The sequence below is a fragment of the Osmerus mordax genome, chromosome 1 (genome assembly GCF_038355195.1).
Source record: "Osmerus mordax isolate fOsmMor3 chromosome 1, fOsmMor3.pri, whole genome shotgun sequence".
Classification (NCBI taxonomy): Eukaryota; Metazoa; Chordata; class Actinopteri; order Osmeriformes; family Osmeridae; genus Osmerus; species Osmerus mordax.
The window spans coordinates 20,206,332-20,218,746 of NC_090050.1; the positions used below are offsets into that span (position 1 = coordinate 20,206,332).

Consider the following 12,415-nt stretch of genomic DNA (forward strand, 5'->3'; position numbering starts at 1 on the left):
TTCTTGAGTGTGATCAGTTTTTATAATGGAATGTTATTGGCCATTATCTCATCAGAAGCAAAAGCAAACTGAAATGCTGCTGATTCTTGGCTTCACAGGAAGCCATCTACCCGCCGGTAACCCCATGTGAACCTTTGTACTTTATCACCTCCACACTTGCTTTTGTTTACAATCAAAGCTCTGCTGAAGCGGAGCTTTTTTTAATTCTCCCTCCCTCCCTCCCTCCCTCCCTCCCTCCCTCCCTCCCTCCCTCCCTCCCTCCCTCCCTCCCTCCCTCCCTCCCTCCCTCCCTCCCTCCCTCCCTCCCTCCCTCCCTCCCTCCCTCCCTCCCTCCCTCCCTCCCTCCCTCCCTCCCTCCCTCCTCCTCCCTCCTCCCTTTTTTTTTTTTTTTACAAGACTTCAATAAAGGAAGTGCTCCTAGTCTTGGTGATTTCCCTCGGAAGGCGGATAAATCCTGGAGAAGGACCGCGTCAGCAGGTCGCTGAAGGGCCGTCCTCGTCTTCATTCCGTTTCATTGATCCCATGTCCCAGGTGTCCCAGGTGTCCCAGGTGTCCCAGGTGTCCCAGGTGTCCCTGGTGTCCCTGGTGTCCCTGGTGTCCCTGGTGTCCCTGGTGTCACAGGTGTCCCAGGTGTCCCAGGTGTCCCTGGTGTCCCTGGTGTCCCTGGTGTCCCTGGTGTCCCTGGTGTCCCTGGTGTCACAGGTGTCCCAGGTGTCCCAGGTGTCCCAGGTGTCCCAGGCGTCCCAGGCGTCCCAGGCGTCCCAGGCGTCCCAGGCGTCCCAGGCGTCCCAGGCGTCCCAGGCGTCCCAGGCGTCCCAGGCGTCCCTGGCGTCCCTGGCGTCCCAGGCGTCCCAGGCGTCCCAGGCGTCCCTGGCGTCCCAGGCGTCCCAGGTGTCCCTTCTCCTCCCCTGGTCCTGGTCCTGGTCACGGTCCTCTCTGACGCTGCCGTCACGTGTGCACCTGTCCTCCCCCAGATGACATCTGAGGGCTTGAAACACAGCAGCTCTGACGGGTCTGGTCTCTCTGAGCTTAATGCTTGAAAATCCCCACCTTTCTAAACACACACGTCTCCCAGACATCTGCATTCCTGCTCTTGCGTGAGATTAAAAGTATATACAGTAGCTCTCGGTTGTACCCTGGTGTGCTGTTGGTGCGTTCCTGCAGAGTCGTTCAGAAAGGAGATGAGTGTGTGTCTCTCTGCATTCCAGGGTTCTGACTGTGTGGAATGAAACCATCACGAGGATGGAGGGATGAGGAGAGACAGTGAGTTGGTCAGAGAAAGCTCTGGAAGAAAGAGGGATAAAGCTAGTAAAAGAATAGGGTGAGAGAGGGAGAATGAGAGACGCAGAGAGATGGGGAAGGAGAAAGAGAGAGAGAGGCCAGCTCTCTGAGCTTAAGCCCAGCTGAGACAACGTAGTAAAGATGATGACATCTTTTCCAGTGAAAAAGCTTTCATCCGTTTAATGGCCCACAATCCCCTGGGCCTACATGCCGTCGTTCTCCTTGGCATCGCTGGCGTCTCTGCCCTGGAAGATTCCTCTCCCTGCTGATCTCTAATCCACCAAGCATCATGCCCACCATGTTCACCTCTGTGCACACACACACCGCTACACACACAAACGCACACACACTCATATATATATATATACACACACACAGATATATATACACCCACACACACACACAGAACAGCTGCACACATGGAGGGCTCTAGAAGATATGGAGAGGTTGGAGATGCAATTTTAATGCCACTTTTCTATTCTCAGAACATCCTCTCCCAGACACGGACAGACAGACAGGAACATACAGGGGCCATGTTGCCGTCAGTCCTAATCTCATTCAGTCATTTAGCAAAATGACTTATCGCCGTTCAACGACCACTCACACACAAAGCACAATGTGACAGTCAGGGAATAGGAATGAAGCTGAGGTGTTGTGATGCAGTCCAGCGTGCAGGAGGGCATGGCGTTGATGGACCAGTGGTACCAGCCCCCCCCCCCCCCCCCCCACACACACAAAAAAAAAAAGGGCTCTGGCCTATAGGAAACCCTGACTCTCCAGGGCTGAAGGGCTCTGGCCTATAGGAAACCCTGACTCTCCAGGGCTGAAGGGCTCTGGCCTATAGGAAACCCTGACTCTCCAGGGCTGAAGGGCTCTAGCCTATAGGAAACCCTGACTCTCCAGGGCTGAAGGGCTCTGGCCTATAGGAAACCCTGACTCTCCAGGGCTGAAGGGCTCTGGCCTATAGGAAACCCTGACTCTCCAGGGCTGAAGGGCTCTGGCCTATAGGAAACCCTGACTCTCCAGAGCTGAAGGGCTCTGGCCTATAGGAAACCCTGACTCTCCAGGGCTGAAGGGCTCTAGCCTATAGGAAACCCTGACTCTCCAGAGCTGAAGGGCTCTGGCCTATAGGAAACCCTGACTCTCCAGGGCTGAAGGGCTCTAGCCTATAGGAAACCCTGACTCTCTGATGTCAGGCCCAGCCAGTGGCACTGTGGCTGGTCTTTGGTATAGGGGGCTGGGTGGGGGAGGAGGGGGGGAGGGGGAGTTCCTGCTCACTCAGCACATTCCCCAGTAGGGGCACATCTGTGGCACAGGTTCAGCCAGCCCAGCCCTGCCCAACGTCACTGGAGCCCTGCCAGCACACACACACACACACACACACACACACACACACACACACACACACACACACACACACACACACACACACACACTTCCGGTTACTCTCCCCTCTGATACCCTTGCTTTCTTCCTCTGGTCAACCCACCACCACCACCACCCTCAGTATACTTTCCCCCCTCTCTCCCTTCAATAAACTCTCTCCTCTATGCCTCCATCCTCTTCTGGACACCCCTCCCTCTCTCCTTATCCCCACTAGACTCATTTGCCTTACATAACAGATGTCTCATTCCCAGACAGAAGTTGTTCCCAAACACAAGTCATGGCCCTGTGATTCTCAACCCAAACTTGAACTGCTGAGTCGGGATATGCAAAACAGGCACTAGACGCACTAGCATGCAGTTCTAGTCCAGCAGGTGTAGTACACTTACTGAGCACACTATAACTCAAAACGCACCCCATTTTGGGGTGGGCCCCCAAAATGGGGAGGGCGGGGCATTAAATCAGAGAGCTGCTTCCGACATGGTTAAAGTAGTTACTTCATTACTTATTCAGCAACCCTATAACAAGCCTAACAGCAGCCTTATTTTCCTCAGCCTCCGTTTTCAGGACCAGCTGCTGTCTGTGTGTCCCTAGGCAGGAAGGAGCCCCAGTCCTGAAGCAAACAGGATACTCCTGTAGGGCAGTACAAACTGTGACACACTTATCGTGACTGGGATGATCTGGGATGAGTCACAACTCACTTGATTATGGTGCTATGAAAGATCAGTCAGTTACTTGGTAGCTGAAATGATACAGCCAGCAGCAGGCTTCATGCTCAGAACAAACTTCCCACATGAAATTACAACTATTAATCTGCTATGAATGTCTGTGATGAGGACGACGAGAGAAGGCTCTGTTGGGGGTTTCCTCGAACAAGGCAGCAGTTACAGAGGCTGGATTGTACGTGAACTAGGGGGTGCTCAGCCTGTTAGCTGTCTCCGATGCTACGCACGGATATTAAACTGTCGATGCAGTCACCCTACTGCATTCTGCAGGTGTGTGTGCTTGAGCACAGTTGTGTGTCGCATGTGGATGTCTCACCCATGCATGGTCGCAGTGAGGAATGCAGCTGTTAACTTAGTGTGTGCGCCCTCTCTCCCCGCCCTTCCAGCAGAACCTGTTCAGAGGAGTGTTTACAGGGCTTCCATTACCAGCCTGCTTCTCCCACTGCTTTGGAATTTGCTCGGGCCCCGTTGTGTAAAGTTCACATTGCTCAGCGGGCCAGAGGAGAGAGGCCTCTGGAGTCTGCCATCTAGCTGCCATCTAGCTGCCATCTAGCTGCCTGGGTTTGGTGGAGGATGCCAGAGGGCTCTGTGCGGACGGAGTCTGGCCAGTGTCACCTCCTTGCCAAACACAGGCCTGTGTCCTCTGTCCTGATGTCAAATGCTGTGAAGGGACGCCTGAAGAGCCGGCTCATGTCAGGACACAACCCTCTAACCCACGCTGGCTGGCTGGCTGTCTAGCTGCCCACCTGCTTAGCATTCAGACAGGATGAGCTCAAGCCAGTGCAGTCATCGTTTCTAGTGTTTGTGCGTGCATGCCTGTGTGTTCTTGACCTGTGTTTGTGTCGGCCTGTGTGCTTGAGCTTGTCAATGTGTGTGCATGTGTGTCCTGATCCTGTCAGACGAGGGTAAATAAGGCAGTTACAAAACTGCCCTCTTCCTTTTGCTGCATTAGACTTAATTCACTTCCTCTGGCTCATTGGTTACCGCCTGCTCATCATGCTAGCAGGAGCATTCTTGAAGCCGCGCCGGTTATATTTAGTGCTCTGTGCTCCCAACCACACAGTGATGTACATATGCGTACACTCTCACACACGCATACACAAACACACAAACACAAGAAACTTTCCTCATAGATTCTATGACATAGAAGAAGCAAACTTTGTATTGAACAAGAACGAGGAGCAGAAAAGGTATTTTACAGAGCGTTTGGTGAATTGTGTTAGAACGTTGTTGTGTACAGGCGGTGTTTTGAAGCCCCTGATCATGCCCCTCTGTTTGGTTGCTCATCCTCTGTGTTTATGGTTCATGGTCAAGGCTGTGTGTGGGGAGCGCCTCCTAATGACACTCCCCCTGCTGGTCAGAGGTCAGTGTTACACCAGTCGTTGGGCTGTTGGCTGTTTCTGACCCAGAATCGGGCCTGTATCTAACCAACATTGACGGCTGCATGGCTTCTGGCTTGCACAGCTTGTAGTCCCTACCTCCCCCCCTCCCCCTTCCCGACCCCTCATGCAATATGTTAATACTGTTTGTATGAGTATGAGGGAGGCAGAGTGGTGTGTGGAGGGGATGGAGGATCCTGCCTCCTCTTTCAGACAACACAGAGGATGACATGTCACATGACCGCTTTGCCTGTTCACAGAGGGGGGCATATGTTTCACTGACACACTGCTGTGTGTGTACGTGTACATGGAACCTGTATTGTGTGTGTGTGTGTGTGTGTGTGAGTTAGTGTGCCTGTAAAACAGCCAATATTCTGTGTTAGTGACCGACAATTAGACAGCAGAGCAGATGGAGTTTGAACCAGGTCTCTGATATAAAGAATGGGTTCCTCTGTTTGCGTGCGTGCAGCATCCTGCTCGACTCTGACTCAGCATCATGACAGGAACAGGAAACTGGGTCAGCCATGCCCGCTCCAAGGGTCAGGGAGTGAGGAGGGGGCGAAGAGGAGAGAGGTCAGCAGAGGAGGTGTGACTAGAGGGAGGTATGAAGATGGGTGAGGAGGGGCGGCAGCCATAGCAAAAGAACTGAGGAGAGAGGGAGATCGATGGTGGTATAGATTGATGGATCGATGTGTCCTGTCTGAAGCCTTTTGACTGGGAGGACAGATAGAAGGAAAGGAACATGGAGATGGTGTGCTGGGAGCGAAGGCTGCCAGGCATGCCCCCACAGCAGGCATGCCCCCACAGCAGGCATGCCCCCACAGCAGGCATGCCCCCACAGCAGGCATGCCCCCACAGCAGGCATGCCCCCACAGCAGGCATGCCCCCACAGCAGGCATCTCCAATGACGTTGAGTGACAGCCGCCCCCTGGTGGCCGTCTTCATAACTGCCTCTCGGCTGTGTGTGGCTTCCTGCACACCTTATCAACACCGTCTCTCTGTCAAAGACATGCTCCCTGTAGGCCAATTAGGAACCGATGAATCTTCTGCGACAATCTCTTGGCACAGAAAACAGAGCTCCTTTTAAAGAAAAGACGTGAGATAACCAGAGAGAATGATGATTCTCTTTTCCTGCCCGACCCCCCCCCCCCCCCCCCCCCCCCCCTCAGTCTGTATCGACCAGAGGGGTGAGAGGAGGTGCTGGGAGCTGCAGGGGGCAGCACTTCATAGCTATCACACTGAGGGACTGGGGACGCATCAAGCTACTCCTGATTAAACCCCAGCAGTCACCCCTTTACCCCACAGCGAGAGGGAGGGGAGGTCGGGGGGGAAGCAGGGGTGAGGGAGGCCAGGAGGGAGTCTAGTCTGTATGGTAATGTCATGCAGGGAGCTGGTAGGGTGTTCACTAATCACTACCACACAACCATTGGTAATCATGCTGGTGTAGCTTGCCTTCTGTCCTGTGATTGAGATCTGAGTAACCTTAGTTGGCTGGGAGGGTTCAGGTAATATACTGGAACCAATCCACTCGAGTTGGTGTGGTTTGTTTTGGTTAAACATTAGCTTATTTCCCAGCGATGTAACAACCATGACTTTTGTGAAATGCAATACCTAACCCCTCTACTACAAAGCACTGTCTAACTTTCTCCTTTTCTGCTGACGGATATTTCTTCATCTTAAATCTCATACCTCGTATATCTAATGTGTGTGTGTGTGTGTGTATAAACTCAGCCCAGCACTGAAGCACTGACCAGCACTGAAGACACACTTTGGCCTTGGATGTTACCAGGGCTCCAAATGAACGTCTTCCCGTCTTATGTCTATATGTTAGGATTTTTTTTTCTCCTTTTGTCAGTTACATTAGTCATGTTGGTCCCGTTATCGGCCGTTCAACCACTTTCAATCGAGTACTGTCAAGTTTGACGATGCGCAAGACATAGAGCTCCACACAGGGCGGTGGCAGGGTATGGCTCTATGGGGGCTTTTGGGCTACAGCCACACCAAGAATTGTGTCCCCAGCCCCACCATGAAACAAGCAAGAAAATGAGGTATTCTATTGTGTATGTATTCACGTTGAAATTCAGACATTGATTTGAGCCCCACAACTTTATGGATTACTTAAATAGTGTTGCAAATAACCTAGACCCATGTCAGAATGTCAAAATGCAAAAACACAAGAATTTACATTTTGGGACAGTTCAAGTTCAGTTTGTAACGGTTAATTTTGCACTTCGGGACGGTACTATGAGGGAAACAAGTTAGTTGCAAGCCCTGGATGTTACACACTGCTCTTTCTCTCTCTCGTTTGCTCTCTTTTTGTCTCTCTTTCTCTCTCTCTTTTTCTCCTTTCTGACTTTCCTTCTTTGTCTGTTTGCTGGTTTTCTGTCTCAGGTCTTCTGAACTCTGCTCTGTCCTGTTTCCATATTGCATCCTCCTGAAGCCTGGGCCGCTTGCTGCCACCTGAGAACTAGGAGATTGATTTTCCTATTGGTCCTAAATGGTGCCAATCGTGTCAATACAGGAAGTCGGTGGTAGACGTGTGATTAGCTTCCGAGCCCTCCCACTAGACGGTCAGGAAGCTCAACATTAGCAAAGCAAATCCACTCCACCAAGTCTTTATCCCAGAGATGATACCCTGAGATCCTCTCCTAGTCCCAGCCATCGCTCCAGGTCATTATCTGTACTTTGTGGATGAAGGTTGGACATGTCTGGACTCCCCCCTGTTGACTGTGGTTGAACACTGTGGAGGATGAAACAGTGTGTGTGTGTGTGTGTGTGTGTGCAAGCATGTGTTTGTATAATCAGGTGCACAGACTGTTGACATTAGCTCCAGGTTGGCTGTCTGAGAGTGATCCATACTCTCATGTGTTCTGTGCTGTATGCAACACTGTACACTGTCTGAACACTGTACAGATTCTGACGTAAATCTCATGAACACACACACACACCGGTACAGACACTATGAATCTCAAAAGCCTGTATGAGCCCTTGCTGCTCTCTCTCATGGATCATAGGAGGAAATTGACATGTCTGCGAGCAGAGATCCAGCACCTGAACTGAATCCAGGGAAGCATATTTTCTCTGCGTGGAGGACTCCGATCAATGAAAGCAATCTGGAGCCTGGTAAACAATCCCAGGAACCTCAGTCGAGCCACGATACCATTTTATGTTTCTGTACATTCCTGCTCTCATCTCATCTGTGTCCATCCCCAACCCTCACTGTAGATTACTTTGTAATGTTGCATGCCCCTGGCCCTCTGTTTAAAGCACAAGTAATCAAAACTCAATTTAGGTTCTTTCACCTGAGGTGGGAGTGTGAGGGGAAACATTCCTACCAGAGAATAAACATATCCATCATACACAGCTCTCCGTATCAACACACCCATGTCTGCAGGGCACCTATTTTCTTCCAACTTTAGTTATCGTTCCTGGAACAAATACAGGTTGGTTGCTGGCTAATGAGAAAAGGTCATCCAGCTTTCCAAAAAGTAGAAACATTGAAGTGAGGTGATCCTCATGATGTTGTGTTATAATAGTGCTGCAGTGCTAGTGGAGGTACAATGCCAAACACCTGAGATACAAGATCTGACTTGATGTTATGTATTGTGTGTTTGTGTGGCAGTGGGGGTTTAATTCCACTGTACATTGTTTCCTTAATGTTTCATCTTACCAATAAGAAATTCTTATGTTCGGCAATTTCTTATTAAATACAAGTTACCATTAAAATATGAAGTACCGGTAAGTAGAAGACACTGTAGATTTCAATTTTTTTGCTGTTTGCCCATTTCAAAAACTCCCAGTAGGGGGCAGCAATCTAAGCTTGCTGTGGCCACAATGGAAGCCCGGCTAATCTCACTGGGTTGCCATGGTGACAGGGCCCGGCTGTGACGCAAGCAAGGCTTAATGACGAGGAATAGAGGGCAGTGTTGAGCAGTGTTGAACTGAGATATATATACACACACACACACACAAACAGATGGAGAGTCAACCAGGGAGAGAGATGCCCAGAAACACACACACACACACACACACCTGGTCTCCTGTCTTCTCCAGCAGAATAAATCCTGTGTCTGCCCCGCCATCTTTGGTTATTTTGTTACACCGGAGGCAGACTGTTTTGTTCAGCAGCGCTCTGCCCAGCCAAACATGGCAGTGCCTAAGGACTTGGCTCATACAGTCTGGCACCCACCATCACTGTGTTGCTCCTGTCATTGGTGGGTCTCTTGGACACATCCTTATCTTAAAGGCTTGTTTTGTTTCTGGTGCAAAGGTATGGGTCCTCTTAAAACGGTTTGAGTTCATTGAGTAAACCTGTCAATTCTCTCCGTTTCCACTCATGTGGCCCAGCTAGTAAGTGTGTAGAGATTTTGTGGCTGTGGCTTTTTCCATGATGTGAATAGAGAGACTGCAGTGGGCTGAGTGGAGGGTTTGAGTGGTGCCATAGCTGGGTCTGCCTGTCTCAATAGCTGTCTGGGGAATTCTTCTGGCTGCCCTTCTCTCGCTCTCTCTCTCTCTGTTTTTATCTGTCTTTCCACCTCTTTCTTTCTCTCTTAGTCGCATGTCTCCTTGCTAAAACCCCAGACGTTTTTAGAGGGCTTAGTAGAGGATATATAGGCACTAATTATCTGTGTGAGGGGAGATTGGGGTACATGTTTGGGGGCCAACTGTTGCCTCTGCCCTCCACCCCTCCTCCCACCCCCCCAGATGGACTGTAGGGCTCCTGTCCCTTCAGCCGAACTCCAACCATCCGAACCAAGCCTAGCAGGAGCTTTAGAGGAACCCTGTCCTGGAGGTCTGGACAAGCCAGCAGCTTTCAGTTTCCTGTGGGTGGCGTCCCTGTATGTTCAGGTCCAGTCCGTTCACAGTGACCCTTAATGGGCTTATGGTGTTACTGGTCTCCATAGCGCAGTGTTGTGACTGGCAGGGGGCTTGGAGGAGTTTAACTGCAAGCTTGATGACCTCTCCTATATGTTTGTGTACATAGTGTGTGCTCTTCTGATAAAGTATCCCCAGGCATTAAGAGATGCTGCGCGTGTTGGGGCTTTATCCAGACCCTTGGTGATTACCTCCAGGACAGGGGGCTTGCTCTCCCTTCACACTGGGGTGTAAGCACAGTCTGGGGCCTGCGTATGTGTGTGTGTGTGCGCGTGCTCACCAACATGTGTGTATATGTATGAGTGCATGTACACCACAACATGTATCGACAGCTTTTCTCAGGTGTGCATTAACTGGCTTTTGTAGGCTACATCTGCTTCTCACCCTAACAGAGTACCTCAAACTGAATGTTTCCCTCAGTTCTGCTGGCAGGGCCGGGCTAGTATTGGTCAGCATTTACAGATTGCCGACCCCAGAGATAAGAGACAGCAGGATGGATGAGCTTCTCTTGGTAATCAACATGTCCTTAAGTGATTGCGTCCCTCCCCCGTCCCCCCCTCCTATATCAATCAGACAGCCCAGCTTTCAATGCCCACGTCACCACAGGCATGTGGCTCTGCTTTGAAGAAAGCTGTCTCATTTTCTTTAAAAGGTTCCTGGTTTAATCAGGGTGGAGTCCGAGTGCTGCTGGCAGGATACGCAGAACTGGATTAGGGGCTCTTGTGACGGCAATACTGCATACTGCTAGGCTAACCCAGGCTAGCTAGCCTCAGGCCTACAGTACCTGGGGAGTCTGTTCCATTGATTCTAATGGAGACATGGCTACGTCCATTCCGCTGTTGTCAGTATCGATATGCTGGTGTGGGTTCCCTCTCTGCCCTGCTCTGCTCAGACTGCCAGGCATGCGACTGTAGGTCTGGGTCTACCACAGGGGGCTGCCCCTCTACCCCTCTCCCCAGGAAGCAGCTAAATGGTGTGTGTGTGTCCATGCAGTGGTCTTGCATGCATGAGGTCGGAAGCTTTATTGGCCTGAGTAATGTCTGGCAACCTGTTGCACGGATTACAGCCCAGGCTGGGTGGCAGGGGGCCAGAGGCTGAGTTCACTCCCAGGAATAGAGATTTTCCCAGGAATAGAGATTTTATACTGGCACTCACCACTCCCTGCCCTCCCCTCAAGCATTCCCTGTCTGGCAGAGAAAACATGGCATTTTACAATTTTACTGTCATTTGTTAAACAAAATGAAGCCAGTGGGAGGCCGAGTCCAGATTCCCATCCAGACTGTTATGTCTCTGTAACTGTGGACCTGTTAGCCTGTGGTCTGTAGTCTCAATGTGGCCCTCAGTCCAGGACGCTCGAGTGCTAGACTAGGCTAGTAATCTAATTAAAGATATACCGCTAAATTTGCCACATGGTCTACACACTGTGGAGGAAATCTGGGATTTTCTTTCACAACACACACACACACACACACACGTGCATACAGTTTCCATGGAAACCAAATCCAGGGCTTTTTATCAGCTAAACTTTGTTGGGCACAGCAGTCATTCAGAGAGGAATGTGTTGGAATGTGAAATATGTTTATTGGGAGATGGGTGTTGTATGATTGGAACACAGAGACACATAGAAACTTCTGGAAGGCCTGTTGGCTTGGGATTGGATCCATACACACCCACCGTACGAGTATTGACAGCAGATGGTCTAGCTGTAGGAGGTGGATGCACTATTTTAACAGACAGATGTTCAGATCGGCAGGTAGGCAGACAGTAAGCCAGCCAGGCAGACATTCAGATCTGAGACATCCGGCAGGAAGGCAGACAGACATGTACCGTATTTTTCGGACTATAAATCGCACTTATTTAGACATTTATTTCACAAAATCCAAGACCAAGAACAGACATTTAATCTGGAAAGGCAAGTTATTCAACTACACAATAGCACACAGAACAACAGGCTGAATAGGTGTCTGGTATGTTAACGCAGTGGTTCCCAACCCTGGTCCTCAGGGCACCCCTGATCTGCATGTTTTAGATGTTTCCCTGCTCCAACACACCTAATTCAAATCAAATGGTCATAAGCAGGCTTCTGCAGAGCTGGATAACGACCCATTCACAAGCTCTTCTCCTGTCTGGCCCCCCAATGGTGGAATCAACTCCCCACCTCCGTCAGAGACACTGACTGTCTCCCCACCTTCAAGAATAGGCTCAAGACGCACTTGTTCCGGGAGTACAACGGCACTTAGGAATGATAGGCTGGACCTGATGTTTCAGGATCACAATGACTCTTATTGAGAGTCTTGTTGATCTTGTTGGTTAGTTGTAACTGACTTAAAACTATTGTACTTGCTGTGTAATATATTTTTGCTGCTTGCTTTTCCCCCACACAGGTACACCCTTGCACTTTTGAGGTTCATGTTGTTAAATTGTTTAATTGTAACTTGTTCAACTACATGCTCTTATGGTTCTTCCCTTTGGGACTTATTTAGTTTTCACAATGTATGCTTCATGTTTTGGCTACCCGCAATGTTTGGGGCTATCTCGTTGTTATGATCAGTGACCTAGGCACTTTTGTAAAACTCTTTTGGAAGTCGCTTTGGATAAAAGCGTCTGCTAAATGCATAAATGTAAATGTAAAACATGCAGGACATGGGTTCCCTGAGGACTAGGGTTGGGAACCACTGTGTTAACATAACACATTAACAGTTATTCAGTTACACAATAGCATAAAGAACATACCTGGGAGGCTGAATAGGCTAAATTAACATAACAAGCTAG

The 12,415-nt window shown here is 50.1% G+C and overlaps 1 protein-coding gene across 5 annotated transcripts in view; it reads left to right on the forward strand.

Moving 5' to 3' along the window:
* magi1b (membrane associated guanylate kinase, WW and PDZ domain containing 1b) overlaps positions 1 to 12,415 on the forward strand; it is a 101,079-nt gene that overhangs the window by 28,532 nt on the left and 60,132 nt on the right. The window lies entirely within an intron of this gene.